Source organism: Bubalus bubalis, chromosome 13 (assembly GCF_019923935.1).
Source record: "Bubalus bubalis isolate 160015118507 breed Murrah chromosome 13, NDDB_SH_1, whole genome shotgun sequence".
In the NCBI taxonomy this organism is placed as follows: domain Eukaryota; kingdom Metazoa; phylum Chordata; class Mammalia; order Artiodactyla; family Bovidae; genus Bubalus; species Bubalus bubalis.
In genome coordinates this window covers 14,245,001-14,262,856 of record NC_059169.1, presented here as the reverse complement: position 1 = coordinate 14,262,856, position 17,856 = coordinate 14,245,001, and the positions used below count along the sequence as shown (strand labels likewise).

The 17,856-nt window shown below is 43.8% G+C and overlaps 1 protein-coding gene and 1 long non-coding RNA gene across 3 annotated transcripts in view; one reads left to right on the top strand and one right to left on the bottom strand.

Annotated features, from left to right (window-relative positions):
• The window catches only part of CLDN10 (claudin 10), a 105,507-nt gene that overhangs the window by 11,778 nt on the left and 75,873 nt on the right, over positions 1 to 17,856 (top strand). The gene's annotated exons all lie outside the window — the stretch shown is intronic.
• The window catches only part of LOC123328963, a 47,819-nt gene that overhangs the window by 28,061 nt on the left and 1,902 nt on the right, over positions 1 to 17,856 (bottom strand). The window contains exon 3 of one of the 2 annotated variants that reach the window (XR_006543999.2): positions 16,559 to 17,742. The exons of the other annotated variant lie outside the window; for it this stretch is intronic. This is a non-coding gene — a long non-coding RNA (uncharacterized LOC123328963). Of the gene's footprint in view, positions 1 to 16,558; positions 17,743 to 17,856 lie in introns of those variants that run through there. 2 annotated transcript variants of the gene reach the window in all.

The following is a 17,856-nucleotide window of genomic DNA, read 5'->3' as shown; positions in this document are numbered from 1 at the left end:
CCATATCCCACACCACAGTCATCAGAGTTAAAAGACAGACTTAGAGACCAAGATTTTCACAGACAGAAATGTGGACCCAATGAATAGAAATGACTGATCACCACTCATCCAGGCCATAGTAACAAATAATTCACGTAGATCTGGGGTCAGCACAGAAAAGCCATATTCCTGCCTCATCCTCAAATGCCTTCCTAGGCCTGGGCAGTGCCTAGAAATAACCTTCTATTACATCGCCATCATCTTTCACCAGGTCCTACTTTAAATCATTTGATCTCCTTCCAGGCCTTCCAGCTTCCTAAGTATTCCCTTGGGGGAATTTGGTGTCTGGCAGATTGTAAATACTCCATGACTATCAGTTTCCTCCCTACTTCCTTCTGGAGGGCAGAACCTGAAACCTGACTTCCTGTTCAAATCCTAGGTTTACCATTATCAGCTGTGTGACCTTGGTCTAGTTACTTAACCTCTTGTGTTTCAGTTTCTTTCCCTGTAAAATGATAATATCTCCCTTATGAAAAAAAAAAAAAATTAAATGAGCTAACAAATGAGTTCACTATTATTGTGGTGGTTGTTTTCTCCAACCAACAAATCTTGCCTTCAAGACTATTTTGAATCCTAATTTGGTCATCTCCATGTTGGGTGTTCATTGGTAGGACTGATGTTGAAGTTGAAATTCCAGTACTTTGGCCACCTCATGCGAAGAGCTGACTCATTTGCAAAGACCCTGATGCTGGGAAAGATTGAGAGCAGGAGAAGGGGATGAGGATGAGATGGTTGGATGGCATCACCGACTCAATGGACATGGGTTTGGGTGAGCTCCAGGAGCTGGTGATGGACAGGGAGGCCTGGCATGCTGCGGTTCATGGGGTCACAAAGAGTCGGACACAACTGAGTGACTGAACTGAACTGAACTGATGTTTAATAGCGAGCTTACCTGGTAGCTCAGCTGGTAAAGAATCTGCCTGTAGTGCAGGAGACCTGGGTTCTATCCCCGGGTTGGGAAGATCCCTTGGAGATGGGAACAGCTACCCACTCCAGTATTACATCGCCATCATCTTTCACCAGGTCCTACTTTAAATCATTTGATCTCCTTCCAGGCCTTCCAGCTTCCTAAGTATTCCCTTGGGGGAATTTGGTGTCTGGCAGATTGTAAATACTCCATGACTATCAGTTTCCTCCCTACTTCCTACTACCTCCCTACTTCCTTCTGGAGGGAGTGAAAACTCCAGTCCTGGAGAATTCCACGGACTGTATAGTCCATGGGGGTCCCAAAGAGTTGGATATGACTGAGCAACTTTCACTTTCACTGTTTAATATTCTATAAAAGCCTTCTGCATACTCCCTGTGGTCTCTGTGGAGCTCCTCCTCTAGAGGTAAAGACATCTTCCACCCAGTTCCACACTCACCCCTGGATTTCCAAATCCAAGAGGATGCAGCATACTTTCTCCTCTTTGTTTTTCCCAGACTGTTGATCGCACACCTTAGTGGTGATGGTTTAGTAGCTAAGTCATGTCCGACTTTTGCAACCCCATGGACTATAGCCCGCCAGGGTCCTCTGAGCCCCCACCTTGTCAAACCCTGCAGATTCTGCCAAACCCTGCAGAATCTGCCTGCTGCCGTCCCGTTGCCCCTGCCGGAAGGTCTGCCTTGTCTCCTTGTCTGTGGCTCAGCCAGTGGTTCACCTGAGCTCAGCTTCCCCCTCGCCCACTGCACTAGATTGAGAAAGACACTTTCTGCTCTTTGACTTGCCATCTGGTGCTGCCAGTTCACGCTTGCAAAACAGAGCTTCTTCCAGTTTAATTCTGAGAGCTTCTTGCCTTACTAAGAGCTCTAAAACCACCTCTTTAGTTATCTATTCTAGAATCAATCTGGAGGTTGCTATCAAGCACACCAATGGCCATTTCTGAAATGTACACTTTTGAAATTTGGGGCATTTCCTTGACCTTTGTCCTTCTCCCTGGTCATTGCCTTCTTCTGAGATCATACCCGGTCCTTTCATCCAGACATTAACGTTATGAAAAATCTCAGGCACCATTCACAATGTTTCCTTAGGGCCATAGAAAACAGCTTTTATTTGAAAGGCGCAGCTGAGAAATCAGAAAGTGATTTTATTAAAAAAAAAAAAAAAAAAAAAAAAAACAGCTCTGATTATTCTGATTATTCGAGCATACTCACTCTCTGAGGACTTTCTATCCTCTGCGTGGATGTGGGCTGAGTCCTTCTCTTGGTAAGTAATGACTCTGAGATATGGATGTGGCTGTTGGTCTTGACCACAAATCATCCAGCCATGCATGACTACCGTCAGCAGAAAACGGAGCTCCCTAGCCCTTCATCTGCTGAATTCTGAAGAGGGGCTGGACTGCAGGGCCCTTTCTGTGAGGGTTACTTTCTGCAGGTTACAAGCAACTGGGTAAAAAGTGCAGGGTAAACACAAATGTCATTCACTGCAAGCAGACCAAATTACAGGCCGTCACCTCCTCGAGATAGCCTGGTACAACTCGGGTTAACTGTTACAAAACATGTTTGAGGACAATTTCTCTGGAAACAATTTCTGTTTCACAGGTCTTACTTTAACTCAAATGGTTTAGATGAGGAGGGGAAATCAGTAAGCTACTTCCTTCCTGAATTTTTTTCTTGTCAGGATTTTCTCCTCATTACTCTGTTGCCTGGCCACACACTGAAAGGTTGTTGTTGAATCACGCGAATACACCGGGATTCTTGGCCCCCGGAGGAGAAGAATTCAATCCGGGGCCAGAGACGAGGCTTGATCGCTCAGAGCTTTTGTGTAATAAAGTTTTATTAAAGTATAAAGGAGATAGAGAAAGCTTCTGACATAGGCATCAGAAGGGGGCAGAAAGAGTACCCCCCTGCTAGTCTTCAGCTGGATGTTATATAGTCACTAGCAGTCTGTTAATGAAAGAAAGGAATGTCTTAAAATTCAGAATAGCACCAGGCCCCTCACCCCATTTTGGGATAATCTTGGCACCAAATGGTTTATCCTGGGCCATAAAATGATTAACTTGAATCTTAAAGAAGGGCAGACCACCATATAAATAGTTTCATTTACATAGATTAGGGGAACAATATCTGAGTATAACATACTAGTTTGTCAAGTAGGTTCTGGGCCAAGAGGCGGCCGACTTGGAGACAGAGTTTGGGGTAAAGGCATAGTACATTAGCATAGCTTAAGACAAACATTTCCATAAGAAAAAGGCACTGGTTATCTCTAGGCTCAAGAATAGCTAACTTCAGGCGAAACCAGGTGTCATTATGGCAACACAGTATTTTAAGAGAAACCACTCTTTAAATTTGTATAGAGAAGGAAAAAAATATTGCTAGTTTGTTTCCTCCTGCCGCTTAAGAGAGAGAAAAATGTCTGACACTTGCAGGCTATTTCCTCCATTTGGAGACCCCTCTCTCCTTGGGGACCCCTAGATTTCCTATCAACATGCCTAGGAAATGATGCTCTCAACACCACCCCCACAACTGAACTGTGCTTTCTTAGCTTCTTAAAAAACATTTACAATTATCTTTATTAACTTAATTGAGAGCCCTTCTCTTCCTATTTACAAATCTTGATTCTTCCCTTAATCAGCATGCAATTTTTTTTTTACTATTTAATCTCTATCTTATATATTTTTTCTTATGTGTAAAAGTTATATTCTACACTACACCAGCCTAAGGAAACAAATGCTAAATCTTCACATTTCTGCCCCCAGTTCAAATGGAATCCAGGCAGAAACTCCAGACTTTTCCAGGGACCCTTGCCCTAAATATCTCCGAGTTCCCTGGTAATGCCTACAATGCTCTCATCTCCTACTTGCTCTTGTCTCGGGGGAGAACATGGATTCTCCTCAGCAGGGCTTAAGTCCCATGATCACCACCACTGCTCCACCTCAGACACCATCAGCCTTTCTCTACATGAACACACTTTGTTTTCTATGCAACTAGGCTTCTAGAAAAGACCCCTAGGCATAAGTTTCCCAATGCACACAAGCTCCTCCCACCTAGAAATCCAGCACCTGCATTTCTCGTCAAGGTCATGTTCCACCACTGCTGGCCTCTGTGTCCACCTGGCTCCTTCCCTCTCCCTCCCTATGTCAACTGCAGAGAGGCTTGTCCCAGGGCCCCAAGATGGTGACACTTTCAGCTCACCTATGGGCAGGTGTTTCCCACAGAGACACCACAGCCGGGATGGCCAAGGCAAGACAGGTTTTAGCATTGGTGCCACATTGGACCAAGACCTGGTCCTCCTCTCCAACGATTTAAAGAAGGCTGATGCTGAGACCACACTGCTGTTCAGGCTCCTCATCCACTCTCCCCACCCGTTTATGGGGTTGATGGCAGGGTGGGAAGGGAAGTGCTGTCCTTTCTACACTCTGGCCTCATCTTAGCTGTTCAGGGGAGATGAAAGCAGAGTGGGTGGTGTGTGTGAGGAGGGAAGGATGGGAGGGGGCCTGGAGATGATGTCAGGGTCCTAGTGCTCTTCAGAAAGCTTGACTCCCGTGAAAATTTGTCAATATGAATAGATATTGAAGACAAACTCCATAGGACATGTCATAGTTACATGTAACGCAAAAGGACATTTGGGGGCCTAATTCCATTCCCCCATGTCACAATAAAGTTTGAATTCCAAGCCTTTAAGTCCAGTTGAAAAAAAAAAAAATGCCCCTTTACAGAAACCCCTGGCTGGTGGGCTTTTTCTGCCAGTGGGACTAGGCCATTCTCTCTCCAGGTTGTTCTGTGTTGACCAGTCCCTAGAGCCACAGAAGGAGATGCACATTGCTGTTTCTAGAGGCATCGATAGTTCCTGAGCACACCGTGTCTTCTCATGCAATGTTTTGTGGTTCTCAGAGGCTGACTCTCGTCCTGGGTTCCAGAAAACACAGCACTGACAACCTCAGGCAGGCAACAGCCCCCTTGTAACTGGTCCTTTGTTCCCCCAGGGACCAGCGGGACAAGCAAAGCCAAGGGCCTCCCAAAAAATGCTTCCCTCGAGTTCTTCTGCCTCTAGCCTCCACTGGTCCTCATCGCCTCCATGAAGCCCATGACAGAGTCCCCATCTCCCAGGGATTCCACAGCCTCATGCAACCCTCTTATGACAATTATTACCATCCACCATGTTTTTTATTTTGGACAATGGTGTGTTGGTAAATGTTAACAACCAGTGCCCCAAAAAAGTACAGATAAAGTATAAATAAAGATATAAAGATATATATATATATGCACATGTAAATACATATGTATGTTTATGATAGATTTTACTGATGTAGGGCCTCCCAGGTAGCTCAGCAGTAAAGAATCTACCTGCCAATGCAGGAGACACAGAAGATGCAGGTTTGATCCCTAGAGGAGGAAATGGCAACCCACTCCAGTATTCTTGGCTGGAAAATCCCATGGACAGAGGAGCATGACTGGCTGCAGTCCATGGGGTCACAAAGAGTCAGACACAAATGAGCAACTGAGCATGCACTGATATAAGGAATACGTAGCACACAATTTATAAATAGAAATAAGATGCACAGTAGTGGGTTTTTCGACAATTTTTAAAATATTTATTTTACTTTTTGGCTGCACCACACAAGACATGGGATCTTAGTTCCCCTTCCCTGACCAGGGATTGAACCCGGGTCTCCTGCAGTGGAAGTGCAGTCTTAACCACTGACCATGAGGGAAGTCCCTAGATGCACAATATTCTTTATCATAAACTACATGTAATCTTCAGCAAATTGGACCAAGAATTTCCCAGTGAGTTGAAAATTAATCCAGTGAAATGTTCTGTTTGTTTTGGATGAGGGAATTCCATCCCTCACACTCTCTCACTAACCTCAGGTCTGGTTGAAAGAAGATTTCTCTAATCCAAAACATCCTGTGATTTTAATTTAATTACAGAACACATTTTGCAAGTTAAGTTGGACTTCAGGATGACTTTGCAGAAAGACTCTGCTTTGACAAGAAAACAGGTGCCATCTAGAGTAATAAAAATGACCGCACCAGGCCAAGCAGTTAGAGACAAGTGAAAAAAAATAAAAACAAAACTGGGATGGCGTTTACTTAACATGACATTAAGAACAATAAATTTCTGTGTCATTCAAGGTTAAATTTTAATTTCACATTCTATAAGTATAAAATACATTTGTTATTTTCATGCCAAGTAGACAATCTAGTTGTCTTTACTCTCTCTTCACTTCTCAAAACACAACTTATTTTTAGGGTCTGCCAACTCTTCTTTCTAATCTTTTACATCTGTCTGGAAAGATCGCAAGCCTTTTCCAACCTCTGCTCTCCTCCTGACCCACTTTCCTCTAAGGTACTCCAAGGAGCAAAGGGAAATCTCTGCTCAAGAATATGTGAATATTCATCCACTCATCCATCCATCCATCCATCCATCCATTCACTTATCTATTCAATATCTTCTATGTGTAAGGCATTTTGCTTGGTCATGAGGTCAGATCAAAGAAAACCAAGCTCTTTCTATTCTTCAAGAGAAGTTTAAACTTGAAGGGAAGACTGAAGCGAAGTGGGAACAAGAGAAAGATGGAGCTGATACACATAAATATATGATATGAATTTACCAGGTCATAAGTAGGTCCTGAACGGAACTCATCATATTCCCCTACAAACCTCCTTTTCCAGCCTTCCTCATGTGGTCACGGTCCCACAGCTGCTCCTCAGTCTTCAGGTGGCACTTCACTGTACCCATCTCCTGTCCACCTCTATCGTTGTCAGTTACGCATTTGCCCACTTCTTGAGGAGGTCTGTACCTTAAACCTGGCAGATCTGATTCCTAGTCACATCCTCATCCCTGGAGATGTCTCCAGTTTCCACAGGGAAGGACACTTCTCAAGACCATTATTTATGCAAAAAAAAACCACTTTACTTTTTTCCTTCCCCATTCATCCCCACTGATAGCCATTCACTCCCATCTCTAAATTATTTGGCTTTTCTCGTTATAGGATTAACTCTCTAGAATTCTGCCTGAGTGCTCCTTCCACTCTCTCACACTGCGCCACAGTTTAAATCAAAGCTAACTATTCCTCCTACACTGCAAATGCTTGAATTCTCTGTTCCCCTGTGAGACATAGGACAACAGAACCTGCTCTTTATAAAGCAATGTCCATGTAGCACTTAACACTTTCGCTAGGTCAGCCTTTTTTCCTCCACATTTTTATAAAATATGTGCAAGCATTTTCCCACAGTCCATAATATACACAGGGAACATTCCTCAAAGCCTAGGAGTCCTTGTGATCTGGGGGAAGGAAGCAAGGAATGGGGCTGAAGAGGGAATGGGGAGGTGTTAATAAAATGAAGGGAGAAGCTGTGAAAGACACTGAAAGGGCAAGAGAAGCTACAGAATATCACTTCAGTGAAATGCTAGATTATGATCGTTTGCAGGGTTGTTTCATCCTGCTGAGGTGAGCACCTTGGTCTTTCAACTAGGTTGTTTTACAGCTCTGTTAAGGCAGCAGTTAACTTGTAGAAAACGAATGGAGATACAAATGATTGCTGCTCACAGCAGTGCAAACGATCCTGCTCACGGCGATAGCGAGGAGTTTGTCAGGGACGGACTATAAAAACTAATTGTATTATCTTACTGATTCCATCATGAATTAATATGAATTAAAATGAACAGTGTTCATTTTAAACTCTCATGGATTAATAATGACCATTTATTTTGCATGAAAGTCATTTTACTTATTTTTTCACTTAAATATTTTTTAAATTAATTTTTATTGGAGTATAGTTGCTTTACAGAGCCATGTTAGTTTCTCCATCAGGTCAGTTCAGTCCCTCAGTCGTGTCCGACTCTTTGCGACCCCATGGACTGCAGCACACCAGGCTTCCTTGTCCATCACCAACTCCCGGAGCTTGCTCAAACTCATGCCCATTTGAGTCGGTGGTGCCATCCAAGCATCTCATCCTCTGTTGTCCCCTTCTCTTCCTGCACAGTTTCTATTGTGCAGCGAAATGAATTAGCCACACATATACATATATCCTCTCCCTTTTGGACTTCCTTCCCATTAAGGTCACCATAGTGCATTAAGTAGAGGTCCCGGTGCTCTACAGAATACTCTCATTAGTTGCCTATTTCACACATAGTGTCAATAGTGTATATGTGTTGATCCCAATCTCCCAATTCCTTCCACCCACTCCCTTTCCCCCTTGGTATCCATATATTTGTTCTTACTCATGTCTGTGTCTCTCATTCTGCTTTGAAAATAAGATCCTGTATACCATTTTTCTAGATTCCACACATATGCATTAATATACAATATTTGTTTTCTCTTTCTGAGTTACATCACTCTGTATGACAGTCTCTATGTCCATCTACATCTCTACAAATGACCCGATTTCTTTCCTTTTTATGGTTGTAATATTCCATGGTATACATGTACCACATCTTCTTTATTCATTCCTCTGCTGATGGACATTTAGGTTGCTTTCATATTTTTGGCTATTGTAAATAGTGCTACAGTGAACATCAGAATACATGTATCCTTTCAAACCATGGTTTTCTCCGGATCTACACCCAGGAGTGAGATTGTTGCATCAAACAGTAGCTCTATTTTTAGTTTCCTACGGGAACCTCCATACTATTCGCCATAGTGGCTACACCAGTGTATAACCCACCAACAATGTAGGAGGGTTCCCTTTTCTCCACACCCTCACCAACATTTATTGTTTGTAGATTTCTTGATGACGGCCATTCAAACCAATCTGAGGTGACACCCCACTGTAGTTTCATTTGCATTTCTCTAGTAATTAGTGATGTTGGGCATTTTTTCATGTGCTTTTTAGCCATCTGTATACCTTCTTTACAGAAACATCTATTTAGATCTTCAGCCCATTTTTTTATTAAGTCATTTGCTTTTTGATATTGAGTTGCATGAGCTTTTTGTATATTTTGGAGATTAATCCCTTGTTGTTTGCTTCATTTACAAATATTTTCTCCCATTCTGAGGGTTGTAGTTTTTGTTTTTTGTGTGATGTCTTTGTCTGGTTTTGCTATCAGGGTAATGTTGGTCTCATTAAATGGATTTTAAAGTATTTCATTTTTTCTATACTTTGGAAGAGTTTGTCTGCCACATAGAATGGAGTTGATTATGGAAGACTTTGTCAAAATAGAGGGTATCTGCATTTTATTACTTACTAGAATATGCATTTCAATAAAATTTTTTAAATCACTACAAGTAAATACAACTTAAACAAGCATTCTCTTTACAAGATAAAGAGAGTTAAAAACATGTAGTTTAGGAGGCAGATGAGTGTATTTGCAATAGCAAAAAAGGAATTGGTTTTGAATGGTACCTTAAAAATGGAGAAGCATTTGAAAAAACAGCATTTACTTGTAAAAAAATTTATTATGGAAATAAAATATAAAAATAGAGAAAATAATATAATCAGCTCCCATGTTCTCATATTCTACTCTCCAATGATTATCAACACACAGCAACTTTTGTTTTTTCTATATCCATTCTACTCCTCACCCTTACTCCTACCATTCCTGAATTATTTTGAAGTGTCAGATATTAAAATTATTTTACTCACATATATTTCAGCCTATATCTGAAAAAAAAAAAAATGTGGGCATTAAAAAGCATAGTCACAGGGCTTCCCTGGTGACTCAGTGGTAAAGAATCCACCTGCCAGTGCAGGAGACATGGGTTCGATCCCTGATCCAGGAAGATCCCACATGCCGCAGAGCAACTAAGGCCATGTCCCACATGCCACAACTATTGAGCCTGTGTCTAGAGCCAGGGAGCCACAACTGCTGAAGCCTGTGCGCCCTGGAGTCCATGCTCTGCAGCAAGAAAACCCACCATAGTGAGAAGACCTTGCACCTCTAGAGAGCAGCCCCCACTCTCTAGTAAATGAGAGTAAAGTCTGCACCGTGACAAAGACCCAGCACAGCCTTTTAATAGCACAGTCTTATTAATATAAATAAATAAATTATTTTTTAAATGGTCCACATCAAAAAACCTTTTTTTAAAAGAAAGTATAGCCACATAAATATCATACCACCTCTCCCAGTTTACAGTATTTCCATAACACCATCAGATCTCCAAGCGATGTTTTAAATAGACCTCATTTCCTCATAATTTTATCATTTTTACAGTTGATTTGTTTTAATTGGTCTCCATACAAGACCCCTATATTCGCTATATTGCATTTGGTTGGTGTGTCTCTTAAATCTCTTTTCATCTATAGGTTCTGGACCCTCTCTCTTTTTTTATGCAATTTATCTGTAGAATGTCTCATACTAGTCTTTTTTTAAATTGTACTCCTGTGGGGATGTATTTCCTATAAAATGGTCGTAAGATCTAGGCTGACTTCATCGTGTTCATTTGTTTGGTCTTGCTTTGCTTGTGAAGAAGCCTTCATAGGTGGTGGTGTGAGCTCTCACTGCATCTTATCAAGAGGTTCATGAAGCCACATTAAGAATCATTGGTGGGTTCTGGTGTCATAGCCTGTTTCATTCATTGTAAAATTTCCTATCTGTGTTTCACCTAATCTTTTAAGTCATTGAAAACCATTTGCCTTCATCCATCAGTTCAATAGAGGTCATAAAATAGCAATATTCCAATTCTATTATCCCTCTTCATTTATTAGCTCAAATTCCTCTAAAAGAAGAAATTTAGTTTGTAAACTATTTGATTATCCTTCAATAACAACTTCAGTATAGTTCTGCAGGAAAAAGGTTGAGCAATTATTTTCCCCTTCTCTTTATTTCCCAGTTTTCAGACTAGAGAGTTGAATTCTTAGCTTCCTTCAAAGGTGTGTGTGGGTGGGGAGAGGGAGGTAATGACATGAACTCATAGATTTTTAACATATTCATTGTGCCTTGATCCTTCCTTTTCGTGTAGAAACTGTATAATCTCTGGCCTACAGAGATCTCTTGTTTCTTCAGTTTGGACCCTAAGTCTTTGGGGCACAATCTTGTGGTCTTTGATAGTTCCGTGGTTTGTTGGTATGACAAGATATTCCGGGCTCATCCTTGACCTGGCTCAGCCATTTCTCCAAGAAGCTCTGTTCCTTTTAGTGGAAAATGTTATTTAGTAGCACAGTCTAGATGCTAAAGGTATTCAGTGCTATGGGTTAGTCAAGGTATCTAGGCCTTTGTAACAGGCAGAGCTAGAAAGAATATTTTTTTAAAAAACAGAAAACACATATGTATTCTTACTAATATTTCTAAATCAAACTTAAGCTACAGGGTTTTTATTTTACCTCTTTCATTTGACCTGTATATCACTTTTTTCTTGCACTGAAAATCTTGGTTCCTAACGAAAAATATATATTTTATTTTGTGGCAAAATATATTATTATTTAATAACCGTATCAGAAGTCATAATATTGGCAGGGGGGGAAAATCAGGCTAAAAAGTAAACTCCTGAAAACCATTTGAAATTTCTTTGCAGTTGGGGGATTGTTTCTTTTTATCTTTTCTTTCTTTTTTAAAAAATTAATTAATTTTAATTGGAGGCTAATTACTTTACAATATTGTAGTGGTTTTTGCCATACACTGACATTAATCAGCCATGGGTGTACATGTGTCCCCCATCCTGAACCCCCCTCCCACCTCCCTCCCCATCCCATCCCTCAGGGTCATCCCAGTGCACCGGCCCTGAGTGCCCTGTCTCATGCATCGAACCTGGACTGGTGATCTGTTTCACATATGGTAATATGTTTCAGTGCTATTCTCTCAAATCATCCCAGCCTCGCCTTCTCCCACAGAGTCCAAAAGTCTGTTCCTTACATCTGTGTCTCTTTTGCTGTCTCGCATATAGTTAATCAATGAATATAGTAAAGTTGCAGGATATAAAATTAACACACAGAAATCCCTTGCCTTCCTATACACTAACAATGAGAAAACAGAAAGAGAAATTAAGGAAACAATTCCATTCACCACTGGGACAAAAAGAATAAAATACTTAGGAATAAATCTATCTTTTCTTTCTTGATATGTACCCAACTAGAACTAAATGATCTAATTGGCTTGGCTTTGTGTTCGGTCATGTCCGACTCTTTGTGACCCCCTGGACTGTAGGCCCTCCAGGCTCCTCTGTCCATGGAATTTTCCAGGCAAGAACATTAGAGTGGCTTGCCATTCCCTTCTCCAGGAGATCTTCCTGACCTAGGGATCAACCCTGTGCCTCCCGCATTGGCAGGCAGATTCTTTACCACTGTGCCACCTGGGATGTCTACAGTCCAATTAGTGTGGTTTAAAAATAGAAGCATTTAAAAAGTTCAGGTTCAGCTGAAGAGAATTTTAGCTAACTTTGGAGGCAGAAATGACACAACCTGGAACCATTATGATCTCAGTGCTGTAATCAACTATTTATTAACTCAAGTTTCTGCTAATTCAGGAAAGGATATGCACATAGTTATATTTGTAATAATTGCTTTCACTTAACCAGCTATATTTAGTAGGAGGTAGAACCTTGCTAATTATCAATTTCCCAACTGGTTGAGAGTTCATTTCACTCATGAGGCTTTGGTCTTCTGGAGGCAAGTACAAAGTCCTAGAGCCAGGGAGGGCTGGCGTGTTACTGAAACTTACAGGTCACCTGGTTTAACCACTTCAGTTTGCAGAGGCAGAAACTAAGCCCAGCAGAGTCTATTAACCTCTCTGACATCACACAGCTAGTTAGCAGCAGGACAGAACCAGAGCAGCCTGCCCTCACCCTCCATACACTTTGCCCTGCTCCCTTGCTCCCCTGTGTGAATTTTCGCAATGAGCAGAGGCCCAGTAGAAACTTGAATCTCAAGACTCAAAATGATCAATGTTTATGAGCACCTGCCCTCCATCATTTGGCAGATATTCCTAATTGGCTCCGAGTATATAGCAAGATGGCTTTTATTGTCTACTTTTTCCCCCTGTACAGGTAATAAACTGAAGAAAACATGTATTTGGTACAAAGTTAAAACAGGAGATTCTCAAACATTTAAGACAACTTTCCCATACTTTTACCAAAAAGCAACACAACATTACTTTAAAAGTAATTTCTACTGTCTGGGTAGTAAATGTTGTCTGTGTTTATCTAATTCAATAAATCACAACCATGGACTGGGCTAACGGATTTTTTCCAATAACCAAAACTCTCCAACTAAGGAACTGGCTGCCTTGTAAGTTAGTGAAGTGGGGGATGGAAGGGCGTGAGTTATCAGAACCTGCAGAGGGCATTTCTGCAGAGGTCGAGCAATGGGACTCAATGATATCCACATCCTTTGTAACCCTGAGAATGGATGAGAGATTCGGACACTATAACTTGTGCAATGTTTCTATTAAAGTGTCTTATTTGGGTTGGAGAGTAGAAACTATTTCTACAAAGATACAACTGGTGTCTCCCTTAAGTTCAGTTTCCACTCACAGCTTTGACCTCAGAGCCTCAACATATCAGAGAACCAGCCAGAGTGAGCCCTAGGGGAACATCTCCATGGCAGGATCGTTCTGGGAGCCCCCTTCACACACACAGGACAGGCTTTATGCAAATCACAGCAACTGGCTGTCAGCCACGCTCTTCCTGATCTAGCAAGTTCTTTCCTTCCTTCTCTCTCTAGTTGACTTCTATTTAAATCATACACGTGTCCTCACTCTGATACCTCCCTGCACATATCTGAAGTTTATTAGAAGCTAACTCCTTAGTCCAAGGGGGAAACAGAAGCAAGGGGACTCCAAAATTTGGGACTCAGAAAGATGTTCACCTATAGCCTGGGTGCTTTCAAAGTCACCCACCAAGTACTGAGCCCTCCTGTGCCCAGGATCCCAGACACGTGCTGAGGTCCCTGGAGGGGACACAGCTGCTGCTCTTCCAGGCTGAAGGAGGAAGGAGAGGAGAAAGGAGCTGACGCAGGAGAGTCTGGGCCCAGGCCGGGGCTGGGGCCGGGGCCGGGGCGGGGGCAGGGCGGGGGGAAGGGGGTTGGGTAGGGGTGGAGGAGTGGGGTTCGTCTCACAGAGGAGGTGGCATCCTGCTGGGCAAAGCAGTGTTTCACTTGTGACCTGAGAGGAGAGTAAGAGTCAGTCAGTAAAAGACAGAGGAGGGTTTCCAAGCAGTGGAAAGACAGGCCCAAATGTCAGAACAAAGGAGAGGTTTGTGGATTCGAGGAACTGAAAGGGATTAAGACACGTTGGAGCTCAGGCTGGAGAGAGAGAAAGTCTGTAGATGAAGGAGAGGAGGCAGGACTCAGGTGGTAGAGGCCTGTCCCCTCACCCTCTGATGGGCTACATGCCTGTGTGCTAAGCCGCTTCAGTCGTATCTGACTCTGCGACCCCATGGACTGTAGCCCGCCAGGCTCCTCTGCTCATGGGATTCTCCAGGCAAGAGTACTGGAGTGGGTTGCCATGCCCTCCTCCAGGGGATCTTCCCAGTTCCTTCTATGCACACCGTCTTCAGTCCTAAAGGAGTCCTTTCGCAGCTTCTTACACACCCTGTCAGGGTTTTTCCCTGAGTAGTTAAAGTCCAACATTTGCTCAGCACCTATTAGGGGCAGGCATGATATTGGGCCTGGAGAAAAGCAGTAATAACACACAACCCCCCATAAACTCATAAAATTATGTTCTATCTTTTTAAAACACCAAATATTAACCACAACAAATACATCCAAGAGCCCAGAGACAAAAATTAAGGAATAAAAACACAAAACAAAAAAAACCCATCCCATTAACACCTTTAGACTAAACTTTAGAAGAGACACATCTCTGCAGTCAAAATCAAAACGTTAAGGCAATAAATAACGTTCTAACTTATTTGACAGTGCTTTTCAATTGAGGTATAATTGACACAAAACATTAGTTTCAGGTGTACAACATGATTTGATACTTGGATATATTGCAAAATGATTTCCACAATAAGTCTAGCTAACATCCACCACCACTTTTAAGATCTACTCTTAGCAACTTTCAAATACACAATACAGTGTTATTGACCATTGTCACCATGCTCTATGTTACATCCCTATGACTTATTTTATAATTAGAAGTTTGTATCTTTTTACCGCTGCTGCTGCTGCTAAGTCACTTCAGTCATGTCCGACTCTGTGAGACCCCATAGACGGCAGCCCACCAGGCTCCCCCGTCCCTGGGATTCTCCAGGCAAGAACACTGGAGTGAGTTGCCATTTCATTCTCCAATGCATGAAAGTGAAAAGTGAAAGTGAAGTCGCTCAGTCCTCTTCACGACCCCATGGACTGCAGCCCACCAGGCTCCTCTGTCCATGGGATTTTCCAGGCAAGAGTACTGGAGCGGGGTGCCTTTGCCTTCTCTGATCTTTTTACTACCTTCAACCATTTCATACCACCCACCATACCTTCAACTACCAATTTGTTCTCTGTATCTCTGAGTTTTGTTGTGGTGGGTGGTTTTTTTTAGGGGGGGTGGGGCTTTTGTTTTTGATAAAGTATTTTTAACTTCAGAGTGTGGATGAGAAACGCGGCACCATGACCAGCATCACAGTGGAGGCTGACTGCACTGACCATGGTGTTTAGAATCCAGGGCTCCCTGGGCATTGGGTTTCTGCTCAGGACACACCTGAGATCTTCATGTATATTAACAACACCCTGGGGAAGAGATCCACCACAACACGATGATACAACAAGGGCTGAGGAAGAGATGGGCCGTGGGCATCCCAGGCGGCTGTAATACCCCGTGACCCCAAGTGACAGGGACCAGGGAAGAGTTCTGTCAACCAGGCACCACCCTGTGACGGCTGAGTCGAGGCTGAATACTAAGAACGAGTCCCCTTCACATCCTATTTCCTGAAGTTCTCATTTTTTAGATTCAGCTGATCTCCAACTTGAGGGTGCATTAGAATCACCTGGAGGGTTTGTGAAACCTGGGCCCCACCCCTGGAGTCTGACTCAGCAGGTCTGGGAAGGGCAGGAAATCTGTTATTTGTGGCAAGTTCCGAGGTGATGCTGCTGCTGGCGGTCCAGGGACCACACTCTGAGAATCACTGATGTGCTCCTTCCACAAAAACTACCCAAGCCCTGCTCGGAGCCAGCTGTTCAGCTTTGGAGGACACAAATCCCTGCCTCCCAGGGGCTCGCCCACTAGGGGAGGAAACAGAAATACAAAGGAAGTATCGTAACACAAGGCAGTAAAACAAGGCTCTACCGGGGGGTTAGAAGAGGCTGTGTTGAGCTCACTGAAGAGGAATGGTCCCCGCAGCAGTTCTGGGGAGCTGAGAGCAGGTCAGGGAGGGGAGTGGTTGCGAGACTAGGAAGAAGGAGCCACGTGCACGGAAAGGGTAGGAGGCCCACGGACAGTGGTCTGTGTCTCAGTGGAACTGGTGGGGAAAGGGGGAGATAGTTCATAGAAAGTGACCAGGGATGGAGGAGGCATCAGAGAGACTGATAAAGGGTCCTGAGTGGGGTGAACTGATGGGATCCGCCTTTTGGGAGGATGGTTCCGGTGATGGGAGAGATAAAGGTGGAGGCGGGGCCAGGGCAGGGCCAGGCGTGTCTGGAGGATGATGAGTGGAACAGAGACCATGATCCTGAGCTCAAGCAGGAGATAAAAGGATGAGGCTGGTGGATCCCAGGGACACGTTAGCACAGATCAGCGTCTTGGTGAGGAGTGTTAAACCTCACAGATCCCCTGGCTTTGGGCTTGCCTGGGGTGAACTGGATCTGCTAAGCAGTTAAGGACACACACACACACCAGCATCTCATGGTGTGAGCAGGAGTGTGGGAGTCACTGGCTGTGTCCCACAGCTTAGACGGGGCAGCAGCAGCTCAGGGCCAGGGTTTAAGGGCCCCCTTGCTCCCTGCCTCCTGCACCCTCTACATATGGGGCCAGGGGGCATCCGAGTGGCTCTGGAAGCCCCCTGATGGGAGAAGCGAGGGGTGAGAAAGAAGAGCATCTGGACCTCAGCGGGGACCAGCCCTCTCTTCTGGGAACTGCAGGGTTTCCTGGAGTTGCCATGACAAGCTCCACAGACTGGGTGGCTTAAGCAGCAGAAATTCAATCTCTCACCATTTGGGAGGCCAAAAGTCTGAAATCAAGGTCTGGGTTCGGGGGGCGCTCCCTCTGAGGGCTGTGATGACCCTCGTCTCTCCTAGTTTCTGCTAATTTGGTGACAATCTCTGGTGTTTCTTGGCTTGGAGACAAGGCACCACCATCCATCTCTGCTCTTCTCTTCACCTGGTGTTCCCCCTATGTCCAAATGCTCCCTTTTCATAAAGACAGAAGTCAGACAAGCTGGATCAGGGCTGCCCTAGTGACCTCATCTTAATTACACCTGCAACAACTCCCAGTCCCATTCTGAAGGACTGAGGATGAGGAATTCTATGAATTTGGGGGGTGGGAGACACAATTTAACCCATAACGTGTGTGCATGCTGAGTTGCTTCAGTTGTGTCTGACTCTGTGTGACCCTATGGACTGCAGACCTCCAGGCTCCTCTGTCCATGGGATTCTCCAGGCAAGAATACTGGAGTGGGTTGTCATTTCCTCCTCCAGTGGATCGTCCCGTCCCAGGGATTAAACCTTGCATCACCTGCATTGGCAGGCAGACTCTTTACCCCTGGGCCACTTGGGAAGCTCAGGTGACTCACAGGTACATTCAAACACGGAAAGCACTGGCCCCAACTACAGACAAATGAATGGACAGATGGGGGAGAAGAAATGTGACAAGTTAGGAAGGCTTCTTGGAGGAGGCTTCTAGTGATGAAAGCAGCTGCCATTTGGGAAGAAATGAGATCTATTGCTTCCAACCGTGGTCCTCACTTGGCTGCAGGGTGGAATCACCTGTGGGGTTTTGTTAATAAAAAAATGTTGACTCCTGCCTCCCCTCCCCCGAGATTCTGATTTAACTGAGATGAGGCTCCAGCCCTGGGATTTTACAGAGCTCCCCTTGTGATT